The sequence below is a fragment of the Pinus tabuliformis genome, chromosome 4_2 (assembly GCF_031772625.1).
Source record: "Pinus tabuliformis cultivar Carrire ecotype Pingquan chromosome 4_2, CPIR1, whole genome shotgun sequence".
NCBI lineage: Eukaryota > Viridiplantae > Streptophyta > Pinopsida > Pinales > Pinaceae > Pinus > Pinus tabuliformis.
Window position 1 is genome coordinate 1,010,561,738 of NC_142304.1, and position 14,253 is coordinate 1,010,575,990.

Sequence of the window (14,253 nt, forward strand, 5' to 3'; positions counted from 1 at the left end):
GTGTGGAAAGCAGACCACACAGAAAAGTGAAGAAACAAGGGCTCCCATGGCATACACATAATCACGACCAAGGAGAAGACTGAAGTCTAAAGAACCCTGGGTAACAGAGATGTCTATATAGACAGTCTTGCCTCCCATAGTAATAGGGAACTTCGGGAGGATCCCTAGTGGCTGACTCGTTCCTCCGTCAAATGCGGTGAGATGCGGTGCGACAGGTACAAGCGATGGGGAACCCAAAGCTCGCCAAGTAGTAACGGGCATGAGACTAACCGATGCTCCTTCGTCTAACACAGTGCCGGGCAGCGCCTTATTGCAAGCATAGGCGGTGACCCAGAAAGGCACGTGGGATGGAAGGGGAGGGGTAGTCAAACGACTCCAATCAAAGGAAATGACCGAGCTACTTGGTGGGGGAACCATATGGTTGCCCCCCTGCTCGGAAAGAACCGACTCTGAATCCTCGGGAGAGGTTGGGGTGGGAACACCATTATCAGGCTCTGGAGGATTTGCCGAGACGAGAAGAACATGAGAATTTTGCTCTTCCGAAATAGAGTGCTCAAGAGGGGGGGAACTCGAATCAACACTCTTTCCGACCAACGACGGCTCTGGAATAGGCTGGGGACAGCCAGGTTCGGGAAGAGGAGCCTGGACAAGAGAGGAATCTGAAGCAATCTCTTTGTCAACAAGGGTGCGATCTACAATTGTAGAAAGACGTTGATAACCGGTGGGAAATGGATTCGGGGGAGCAGCAAGACTTTCCAACACAGCAGAGGCTTTATCCATGAGTGGAAAAAGGTGAAGGGGATGTTTGCCTTCACAAAGTCGACAGGGGATTCGAAACTTCCCTTTCTCCTTACCATTCCCAACTGATGAGGTAGCATCGCCATGATCATCAGTAGACGATGGAGGGCGGGCCGGATCGTGAGACCAAACTTCTAATACCCTGGGAATGCCAGGACAATCACGAAGCAGATGGTCCTCCTTGCATAATCGACAAGGAAACTTGACCTTCCGCGGAGGAGCAGAAGGTGACCCGACTTCAGGTATACTGGAGTGGATAGCTGGACTTGAGGGGGGGACGGTGTGTGTAAGCTCTCCCTTAGGAGACTTCTTCTTCTTGGTCTTCCTCTTCTTCTTCTTAGCCACCTGGTTATGCGAATCGAGACTTTCACCAGGCGAAGTATAAGAGGATGACGTAGAAGTAGGCGTCGAAGGGGAGAGATCCACCTTAGGATCAACATGATGTTGTTCAGGTGGAGGGACTGATGGACTAACAGCCGATACAGTAGGGACCAAAGAGGTTGAAAATAACCACACAGGCAACCCGACAGTTAACCCTGGTAGGGACAACGTCGCCATATACGGAGCACCAACATTCCCAAGAGGAGGGAATTGTCCTGGATTCCCATCAGAGGGGGAACCTAGGTTAGTGAATCCTGGAAATGTTGCCATAGCAAACGAAAACGAAACCTACTCAAGCTAGCACACACAAGATCTAATCAGGTGGTGTTATCGTGGCCGAATAAACTTTTAAGACACAGGAACCAAACTTGACCTTTTCATGTTTCGAGAGTCGAGAAAAGGACGAAAAGATGACTCCAGTCTCCTTCGAATGTTTAATGAGCAGGAAGTGACGAGACGCTCACTTACACCTTTTCATTTAGGGAGTCCGAAAAGGATCAAAAGTGACTGCTCTGGAGATTCTAGGTAAAAGGTGTGCCAGACTTTTCGCAAAACCACAGAATACTTTTTAGGGTACAGGTGGTCAATCTTCGTGAATGCTGTGTTCACTGCATTGCGAATCGTAAGGCGGCAGACTCGGCTTCCTATGGATCAAGGATAAAAGCCTAGTGGGGTCTCCCTATATACGCGACGGTATGTGGGAGCACAGTCCGTGTTAGACCACTATCGAGTCACAGAAGGAGGAATCACCCAACCGTAATGTGAAACAACAGTGACTATGTTTAAAGACGCCGGAACACGTCTCTAACCTAGACCTCTAGATGTTTGCGTTTAGTTCCAATGCGTTTTTAGATTCATTCGGTTCATTTTATAGTTGATCTTGAGATTAAGTTTCGATTTCAGGTCCCATCGTATGTTCTCTCACAATTACCTAGATGCAAACTATATGCCAAAAAGAATCATTTTGTTCGATGAATTCTAGCTATGGAAGGGTAAAGAGATTTCAATCAAACAAAACGAACACAATCAATCAAACAGCCTAATGAAGCTAAAAGCAAGGAAAGGAAACTTTTTCTTTTGAAAATGCAAATCAACGAAATGTTCTTTTCCTTTTTCAAAAGCAAAGCTACTAGTTTGATTTTCTTCTAATGGCACAAAGCATCTAAATGAATTTGGAGGAACCTGAACACCAAGCAAATCACTCAATGAAAGCACACAAAGTTCCCAAAACATCCAACAAAGATTTCCAAATCAAAAGGAAAACTAAGTTCCGCACGAGCTATGTGATCTAAGCTCGGCAAGACAAGCAAGGATTCAAACAAGGAGGAAGCAAGTGTGAACTGATCGATCCAAACAATCGTAATCTATGCTTGGTAGTGAAGAAATCGAATCAACATAAAAAGTGGTTCAATAATCGACACTAAAAATCAACCAGCAACAAGCAGTGAAAAAGCTTCAAGCAAATCAATAAGAGGGTTGTGGATGAACCTTGAATAGACCAGTAACCCAAGCAAACGGTTTCTCGATGAAACTTCTAAAGGGCTAGGTCACATGGTCTAAAAACACAAGACTCACTCGAATGAAATCAAAGAGAGAGCGTCCCTTAACCAAAAGCAATCAAAACAAGCTAATGAGGGACAAGAAACAACATGGGATAAGAAAGATTGATGAATTCAGGAGATAAAGTTATAAAAACAACTTTTTAGGAATCAGCGCAAGTTTTACACTAAAAACCCATGTCAGCGCAAATTTTACACAGACCACCCGAGCTGTCAGCGCGAATTTTGCCCCAAAAACCGAGTTGATCTCAGAAAACACAGCCGTCGCGGGAAGTAAGCTAGAAACCCAAGGTCAGCGCGGGTAGAAAGCTAGAAAGTGGCGCTGACGTTGCGACTATACACGTCTTTTCCGCGCTGATCCGATTTTCCAGGATCGTCGCGACTGTTAGGCGTATTTACGCGATGAACAGGATGCTGCAAAAGGGTGAGCGCGATGTCAGCGCGACTGTTAAAATTAAATCCGCGATGGAGCTCAAAAATAGTGACAGGCAAATCAAAACTCCCAAATCAAAACATCCAATCTTTCAATCAAACAGGGGCATTTCCCAGATCAACCCAGGAAACGCAAAAGACTGATAATTAATCCCCAAAATTTCAAAAAGAGAGAACAATCAAATCCAAACACAAAAATGGACACAAGAGACAAAAGGCTGAAGTCCCCAGCGGAGTCGCCAAATTGTTGGAGAGGTAAATCCCCTCTACGGATAGAGGTGATCCCTACTAGCCCAGCAGGGGTCTAGCAACAATCACACAATGCTGCCACGCATGTTCCTAATTGCAGTTAAACAAGAGGTAAAGAGGACCTACTTGGATTCCTGCGCCGTCGTTTGACGAAGGGATGTTGTCTTCGCTCCTTCGCTTCAGCTGGTCACAATCCTCCGCGATCCCCGCGAATAGATACCTGCACACACGAAGAGGAAACAAACGCAAGCGTGAAATCTAATAAAAGCAACCATACATCAGTCAGAAAAGATGTAATTCACATTTAACCATCGCATAGACAAGTAAGAATGGAACAATAATAGCAGTCATCTATTATTAATCAGAATAGAGAAGAGTACAACCAAATGTTCTGACGTCGGTAACCTTCTCAGGAGGGGCCAGTCAGCATGTATCTCAAGCATTCACTTTTGAGGATGATTCTCCCAAGACAAACAACTCTCTCTCTCACACAAAAGTCACAAACAACCTTCCCTAAGCAATCAATCACTTCCACCTCTAGCACACCACACCTATAGCAGCAATCTGAGAAATACAAGCTCTATACAATCCAAGCTATTCCAAGCTAAGTCTAACTAGCTGCTCATGGTAATGGTGAGAGTTTATATAGGAGAAGGAGTCCCCTAAAAGGGTGGAAGGATGAGCTTATCTTCAAGGGGAGTTGTTGGAAAGGGTCGAACAGACATGCCATAGGAGGAAGTCGATATTCACAACGCTAACAACCAAGCCTGGAGTGATCTGGAAGGATGGTTATTTGAACAAATTCGCCCAAACTGGATCAGCGCGGATTATGAGGATACTGCCGCGCTGTCGGCGCATCTCAATAACTGAGACAGTCATGTCAGCGCGGAAGCACACGGGAAAGGCGCGTTGTAGGCCATCGCGGAAAAGTGATGTTCTTCCGCGCTGGCAGCGCACAACATACACTACAAGGCGCCTGTCATCGCGGTTATTTTAGGAACAGACGCGCTGATGGACAAAACTTTGGAAAAATGGGTTTTTAACCAGTTCAGGGAGCAAGAACTTAGCGATTGTGAATTCTGGGCATAGCAGGGTGACTGACAGGAAGGCAGCGAGAAATTACTGTGTAACATACTCTATAAGTGCCACACCCTTTAAGGTACAACTTAATGTTGGCATTCCCATATTCTAGGGCTAGATAGATGCGGATGGTTTAGATAAATGGTTAAATCTGCTAGAAGGATATTTTTTTGTTGATGATTTTTCCAGCCGGGAAAAGATCACTTATGCACTTCCCAAAGCCACCCCCCACATTAAGGACTAGTGGGAAACCTACTCCGAGCAGAAGGATGAAAGTACAGCCTCACTGTTTTCAGCCACACCCACTTGGAATTCATTTTGGGATGCCATCAAGGAGCATTACTCCCCTGTCATAAGCTATGAGGCTAAATACCTAAAGTGGACCATGTTGCGGCAGGGGAGGGACCAAGACATGCCAAAGTTTACCAATATTTTTCATACCATTTGCACAAAGTTGGGTATTAAGGATTCAAAGTGGTAGTTGGTACTCAAATACTATGGCTGCCTACACAGGTACATCCAAGATGAGATGGAGTTCCTGGATATCTCTTCACTTGGGATGGCGTACTGATACATTGTTAAGATTAAGGAGAAGTTTAAACAAAATAAACAAGACATTAAATTTGTGAATCTGAAGAACAAAGGATAAAGCCAAGGCGAGGTGACCCAAGAAAACACATTGAAGCTACAAAAAAATATCACCACCACGAAGTCAAAGAAGGACACAAGAAAGTGGTGTGAGTTCCATAAGAGCCCCACTCACAACACAAGTGAGTGTCGGACCAAGTAGTCTCTGATGGCCAAGTTGAAGGCTTCAGAATCAGATGCATGTTCCAACCCTGAGTCAGATTTTGACACGAGGAATGACAAAGGGAGGCATATTATTGATGCAAAGCCTAGCGCCATTGTTTCCACCTCTAAGATCCAAAAGAATGAGTGCAACGATCCAGAGGAGGGGTAGCTTCTTTTCCACTCACAAGTGTGTGTGAAGGGTTCACTACTGCATTTCATTGTCGACAGTGGAAGCCAAAAGAACCTCATTTCATCAGAGTTCGTGAAGCGGTTGGGCCTACCGAACATACCATACTTGCAGTCATACATCATCGGGTGGCTTCACCAAGGACGAGATCTCTGAGTTAGCTAGCAGTGTTGCCTTCCCTACATAATCAAGCTCTTCACATATGACGTATTATGTGATGTTTCTCCTCTCGATGCTTTTGATGTATTATTAGGACAACCATACTTGTCAAATGGATATGTTGTATATGAGTCTAGGCCTTGACCTGTGATTATTTCTTTGGGCGATACGCTATATAGGATACCAGAGGTTGCCCCACCTACCGCCACCTCTTTGATCTCTATCAAGAAATGCAGTAAGATCATCTCCCAGACTAGTAAATTTATTTTCTTTCTGGTTTACTCTCTAAGTAAGGGGAAGATCATAGCCACATCCATGGCCCCTGAGAAGGGTTCCTCCATGCATCAGAAGCAGGTGGATACGTTCATGAAAGAATACAGGGAAATCTTCTCCTCACCCACAGGGGTACCGTTGCAGTGTCCATATATGAACGGGCTGATATATCACCACTTCATTGTGGAAAGTTCCAAGTACAAGTAGTGACATGATCAACGTCGGGTGCCACACAAGTTTTAGGTGGGTGACAAATTCTGGTTACATTTGCAGAAAGAATGCCACACAAGAGCCCATCGGAAACTCAAACCACTTTGACATGGTCCTTACACAATTACCAAGGATGTGGGAAAAAAGCTTTGGAGTGAAACATTCCTCCCTTCCCTGTCTTGCATTGAGTTTCCAATGTGGACTGCCCTCGACCATGCTTCCCACCATTACTGGACACATCATAGATTGCATAACATCTCACTAGGGACTAAGTTCAACAGAAGTTTCCCAATCTCATAGAGGCACTCAACGAAATGGGTACCATTTATTCCTAAGGGGGGAGGAATGATCCAGGTGGATATTGGTGGCCACCCATGTATTCCACTTCGACCCCCAACACTATCTCTTTCAGTTTTTCGGTTTCCTTAATTGTAGCAAAATTTACTAGTTTTGGCAGTTTTTTGGGTCCTAAACTTCCAGAGCTATTTTGAGGCCCTAAATGAAGTTGTTAGGGAAAACAGAGAGACAAAATACTTCCCAAATAGACTTTCTAGTTTTTTTTGGCCTTCTCTTCGATATCTTTGAAAAGAGGTATTATTATATCCAAACAAAGATCGTATGCCGAAGTTACAATCCCGGGAAGTTGATGTACCAATTTACCAAAACTAGGCCCATAGTTTTGGCACTTCATCTCCTAGGGTTATGGTTTTGGATGTTTAGGGTTTTTTGTTGTTTCTCAATAATAAGTAGGCCTTTGAGCCTCATTGTAACACTGTTCATAGGCATGTAGCCACCACATCGCTTCTCAGAGATAAGCTACCATCGCCCGAGCTAGTCTCATTTCCATTATGTTCGTAAGCATATCTCATTATTCGATATTAATGAAAGGAAGTGTTATTTTTGTTTCATCTCTGTATTTATGGTTATATTTGTAATTTGTTGCATTCCTATTTAAATTTGAATCAACAATCAATCTAGATTAGTACGACACCATATCACAAATATGTCGGCTCAGACCTGAATATTGCAACCCTAACCATTTGCATAGCTCAAACCAAGTTAACACAAGAAATATAACATCAAGATATTCAATACAATGTACATAACCATCATGTATATGGCCAATCCAAATTACAACATCAAGATCTTGATGAAATAACCCTAATCATCAAGTTAATAGCACATAACAACAATAATCTATATATCATGCTCATCAACAACATAAAATCTAATAGTCAAGCTAACTGTCATATAGCAAAAACAAGTTAACCTATAACATACTCATCAACGACATATCATATAGCATAATCATCAAATTATATAACATAAAACAAAAAATAGCAATGCATAAAACCACATGTTACTATCATTCATGACTATCTGACACGTGCATGTGACTACACTAATCAACTATCATTTATCATGTATGTAACCATAACATAAAAAACATGTACATAAATCTAATGCATAATATGACAATCCTTAACTTACACACTTGCATGCCAAATATGAAATACCTATATGATGATATTCTCTTGCCTCGATGTCCAATGGTGCAAATTCAATTTGATGATCTGCATCTCCTACTTTACCTCACTCAACACATTAGCATCATAACATATCAATAGCACCATGATGACCTAAACTGCATAACATGACTTCATAAAGCATGTTTTACCTACTATTCATGCATAACTATAACCAAGACCATACATTCACAACAACTGCATATAAACATATAACACATGAGTACAAAACCATACACAGATCATTCCAGCTAGAGTCTATTCATTAATGCATGACCATATCAACTACACAAACCATGACCTCATGCATGACAACAACCATTACTACTTTGTACACATTACCACATGTAACCAATAGTGTGCATAAGAAATGCCAAATCAACTACAAATATGCATAGATGCATGTAGTCCAACATAAGTGATCAATTCTTGTAATCAACCTACAAGATTGATACATGTAATCCAAAATATTAAAGAATATAACCTAACATAGAAGGATGTAAGTAGGTGACATAAAATACATATAAGAGACATATATCCAAATGCAACCAATCACGTACTCATGATAAATACATTTCGCGAATCCAGTCCAAGAGTTGAACCATGCTTTGATACCACTCTGTAACACCCTCCTCTCACATCCACCAAAGTAACTATGCCAACCGGGGTAAACATGAGACGAGAGGTCATTATGATCAGAGTCAACCTCCTAGGTGCCCTTAAGGAAGTGGAATCGACAGAACATCGCACACAATCATCCAACATCAGCAATAGAACCCTCAGAAGATAAGTTAGCCACTCAAATAGCCTATCCATGGGTCCCACTATTGTTTTGGACATTTGAGGCCATATTCGCTCTCATGCTATGGAAAAGAGAGTAACTAGAGACCTAAAGTCGCTCTCACAGTCCTGCATGCCAGTCATTGTCAACTAAACTTGCTAGTTTTGTGCTAGCGACTCCGAGATTTAGGCCAGTTTTTCAGGCCCAAAGTCAAGGCCACTACCCAGAATGAAATGAAAGCTTGAAATCAATAACAGTACAAGGAAACAATGAAGCAAAAGAAATAAACTCAACAATACCTTAACCATAACAAATCGTAGATCAGATTACCATGTTCCAGCTGACCATAGATTGGTTGAGCCAAATCTTTCTTCAGCCAATCACCCCTATGCCATATTCCAATCATGAATATGGAACTCATAGAACACATAAAAAACACCAATCAATGTGGATGCCACCAGAGTTCACCGCCTACACTGTGAGGAATTTGAGTGCCTCTTAGCCTCTCAGGCTTTGCCATGCATATGCAATCTGATACATGGAAAACTAGGCCCTACATCGAGACATACTCTCAAGGCTTTATTGTGCATTCCATCTCGGAATCATTATGCCCAACGGAGAGAAAATATACCTCTTGGATTTACCGTATATTCTTCCATTCACTAGCAAGGATTCCTAGGCCCACTGAGGCTCACAATCTTTCTTTACCGCAACCCACATTTTTTTTCAAGGGTTACTAGGCCAGTGGCTCTGTGCATCCTCATTCCAGTTCAGGGACCACTACACCTTGTTTTTGTCAATTCAAAGATCCACCCCACTCAGCTTTGACTCTAACCTGGGCATGACATAAATCAAATGGGACAATCCATCTCATCAAGGTTATCAAGAAATGGGAAGGCTAGGTTGAAAATAATGTCACACTTGGAAAAACCCATGCCATGGTAGAAAAGAAACACATGCATGCCAGATCTATCAGGGAAAATACACATGCAATTCGATACTTGCAATGAAGCCTTCTATAACTGCCTGATCCTATCTTTCCCTACTTGATCTTTGCTTCCTCTTGCCTTCTTTTCCTTTCTTGCTCCAATTCCAAAGTGCTCCAAGAAAAGTCGAAGTTTCCAAGAGTATGAGAGAGAGGGAGAATAAGGAAAGAGCTCCAAAGCTAAACTAACAAAAGGTTACACTGACCAAGCCCTGCCCACTGATCCTCATAAGCCTTTTTATTAATGAGACTTCTATTTTCTTCATTTTCCATTATTCTCCTTCAATATCCTCCTCACATGCAACCTGTGACCTTTCAACTTCCTCTTCTCCTAATTTCCATTATTTTCATAAATAAATGTGCCAAAATATCTTTTTTCTCTTTAATGCCTTAGCCATTTCCTTTGCCATAAACCACGAGATGAACACCCACTAGGATGTCGTACCAACCATTCACCTTGGAATACATGTCCCATCATCTGTAGTATTTATATATTTTTTACATGGAATTTTCACTAGGGTTGTTACAGAACCCTCCCCCTTGGGGGAACACCGTCCTTGATGTTCAGTGACACCTATAACCAACATGACCACTAAAAACAAAATCATAATCCCATCGAGCTTTGAAACATAGATCATTGCAATATTTATAATGAACATCTGCTAAAACATGACAAACATACCGCTTACTAGAGCTTTATAACACAACTCATTATCATATTTACAATAATCACATATACACATCTGCTAAACCAACAAATAAGAGAATATGATGCCTGTATCAATCAAAAAGGGAATCCAAAGGCTCACACCTCCACCCTCAGAGTAGTACCAGGATTCACCTCCTTCCCAGGATGTCTAGAGTCTACTACCACAGTCAAAGCTAAATCCTATTTCTATCATTGCAATCTTGCACCACTTATCCTCTAAGTGAACATTTACCAACTCATTGTTCCATGGTGCACTCCCAATGTGCATCTGATTCCATCTCACGATGGTCATGACCAAAACAAATCCATCCTTGACCTTCCCTTCTCTTCTAGACATTTCCTCAGGCAATCCATTCAAACCTTCTGTGTAGTCACCCACCTTCCAAGTTTCGTTGGTACCCACATCCCACGTAGTCCATCCCTTTGAAAGGTTTCCTGTAATCAGAAGATATAAAAACCAAGGAATATACCTACCTCAAAGCCATCATATTGGTCATAGCATGATCATAAAAATCAATGGACACAATTGGGTACTAGTGCCCCACAATGGCTTTGTTCCTCAAGTGCTTTACCAACATACTGTTGCATATTCCAATTATTTTCGCTACTGCTATTGATTCTTGCACTTGATTTTAACCACCCAACTATGAATTTCCTTGCTTCCTGTACCAAGCACATAAATTCTGTTAGATTCAAAATAAATTGAAATAACTTCAAATCATACGTCATTGGTAGCTCATCAATAAGGAACACTTTCAGTGTTGTTTACTTCCTCTCACGACAAGTCAAACTGGAATCATGTATAAAAAAATCACATCAGGTTAGCTCAAAACAGAATCATAGATCAAAATCATAAATCACATGTAACCATCATCAACCAAAATCATAGATCACATTTAATCATCCTATACCATAATCATAAATCACATGCATAATAAAACTGAAATAATATACCGATACTTATCCATTAATTCATCCTTACATCCACCTTTATTCTTATTTCGTATGCACACCAGATTGGTTACCACACCAGACAAGCACACATTTCCTTCTCCTCCACCATGTACACATACACATAGTGTGCATCACACACATACAACCACACATGCCATACAAAACCATGCAACGCATGAACCTATACCTGACATATAACTCATACACCTACACCCAGCATCCGTACATATACGTGCACAATGTACATCATAAGACATTCATCCACACACAACGTGCAACACCACAAAATGCATACACGTACACATGGTATACAACACAACTCATACACCTATACCTGATGTACAACATTATACATGCATCTACACCTAATGTACAACATAACACAAATATGTGTCTTGAGTGCAACACAATGTATGCATATGTCACAATGCCATGATTACACAGTGCACATACATAGTACTACATGCCCACAACACAGCATGTATGACATGCACTCAATCCCACACATACACGAGTACCACATGTACCAAGCAGCACATGTACAATGTGTGCACAACATGACATGTACACGACACCACCTACACAATGTGTATACAACGCCATATGTACACTGCCCCACTGTACAACATGTACACAATGTTAGCCTCCTGCTACAGCAGGTATTCATTTTTCATGATTGACATTCTCACATGCCCAATATGTCATACTTCGCAGGCTGTAGTGTTCCATATTTCCATAACAGGCCAATGAAGATGCCATGAAAGTATCCTGGTGAAAATACCACTATTGTATTCCATTTTTTATCACAGTTATCAGGCAATTTTGCATTCAAAGGAGGTACTCAAGCTGGAATTCACTAACCTGCCCTTCTTCTCATTTCCCCCAAGTCACTTACTAACATCCCCCAAGAGGTCAAGATCTACTTGAGCCTCTCAGTTTCATCAGTTCCATGACATTCGCCTTGGTAAGGATTTGCTTTACTCAAGGACTGCTCACTCATCATCTGTGATCCTTCTTTTCCCCAACAAAGCCTAAGGTCTCATACCTTAGCACCCTCTTTTCATCTCCATATTAACTATTAACTTTATTATATAACTCCCTATCAATTTTTCCCTTTCCCTATTAAAATCATGTATATAAAACTCCCCTATGCAAATACCCCCTCCCTGGAAAAATAGCCATATTTCCTATAAGTCCGGGGAATCACAGTCCATCTGGGGTTGCCTTTAGCCCATCCAAGTCATAACAGGGATTAATCTGACACCTGCCCAGATTAATAACCTCTCCCCTAGCCCTAAAACCCTCAAAAAGCCACTTTTGCCCATATCCCAAGATTTCGGGCATAAAATTTCTAAAAACATGCGCTCAAAACCCATACTTTACCCCTTACCCTAAGCCCTGAGCGCAAAAACATACTCCGCCTGTTTATAATCCCATAACCCACTAAACCTATAGTTTTTACCCCCGTCGCGCTATATTAAAAACGGAATATACTGCGTATATCCCCGCCCACTAACCCGCCGCCGCCTCGCGTCTACCGCCAGCCGTTGGATTGCCTTCCCCGCAGATCAACGGTGGGCGGGCCGCCCCACCCCTGAACCACCCGAGCTTTAGTGTCCGGGATATGGGTGGTATTGCCGCCGTACTCCCGCCACGCATCAAGCTTCGGGCTGTGGCGGAGCGCCCCCTCACGAAACCACCATCCTCAAAAAGCGGTGCGCCACAAAACCACTTACCGCCCGTGACATCACATCCCACGTCACCCTCTGCCCAGTCACCGCTTGCGTCACCCCTTTTGCCCAGTCACCATGTCGAGTCACCTGCCTGCATGGCCTCCTGCCGCGTGTCCCTGCCATGTCATCATCCGTACATGATGACGTCATGCTGACATCATCTCGCCACGTCGTCCTGCTGACGTCATGCTAACATCACTCGCCGTACAGCGTCACGTCATGCTGACATCATCATCAGCTTTTTTGCGCGCAGAGGCGAAAATCGCACTTCAGAGCCCCGGAATCCAATTCTGAGGCAATTTTTGATGAGCGATTTGTGCCTAACGCAAATCGCTCATCAATAGATTTTTTGGGCCTGAATGGGGAATCTTCAGGGAATCTTTTTCTTCTGCGGCCCCCAGCAAGCCTGAAAGGCGTCGAATGACCCATTTTTCTTCAGAAAGCTTGCCGGAAGGAGCAAAAAATAGTTTTAAAGGAAACATAGGCCGAACAGCGGCCATTAAATTGTGAATAAGACCCACAGCACGACAGAACAACATCAATTTATTGCCGAAGAGTATCAGAGGAGGAAGGAGACCCAAAGAGTATCCGCCGAAGATTTTTAGGGGCTCGAAGCACTTGAACATTGATGAGCCCCCCAGAAAGTCAAATCAAGAGGAATAAGCCCATCCTAGCTCTCAAATCACAGTCAAAAGCATTCAATACCGCCGAACAGCAATGGTGTAAAGACCAATGCACAGTTATGACAGATGAAAAGCACAGAGCCACCTGGAGAGATATTAACTCATTTTGATACAGCTGCCCCTAACATAGCTCAAAGATATTTTTTGCCATTTATTTCTGGATAAGATTAGGTTAAAGTAATCAATTTTCTGTCGGACCTCTTAGGTCGGCTGTAATAGATAATTTCGGATAAATCTTCCCTATATATACAACCCTCTGTATTGTTTTAAGGGTTGGTTGGTGGATAGTTTTTTAGTAGAGACTCGCACTGTATACCTGACATGTTTTCTATTATCAAAGACTGCTGAAAAGTTTGGAGGAAAGACTGTCTGCTCTGTGTCTAATGGTTTCAAGAAGTGAATTTGGAATTCTTGTGATGCAACATGACTCAATAAGTTTTCCTATCTCTATTTTTTCATTGATATACTGTCTAAATAGCAGAAAGAAAGAATAGTCTAGAATTGGTTAACTGCCCTCTATGCTCATTTTCTGTTGTTTCTTTATGTTTTCCTCTGGATCAGTCATGAATATGAATTCCCTTCGGCTCATATTTCCCCTAATCCATTCATCTTTGACAGTTGTCTAGGAATTCTTAATTGCTCCTAGATAGAGTTCATTCACTTTCCCCCTTTTAAGCTTAATGAGAGATTCTTTGTTGCCTCTCATTCCTTATCCCTCATCCCATCCTTATAAGCTTTCAGTGTTGTTTCATGAGCAGCTAC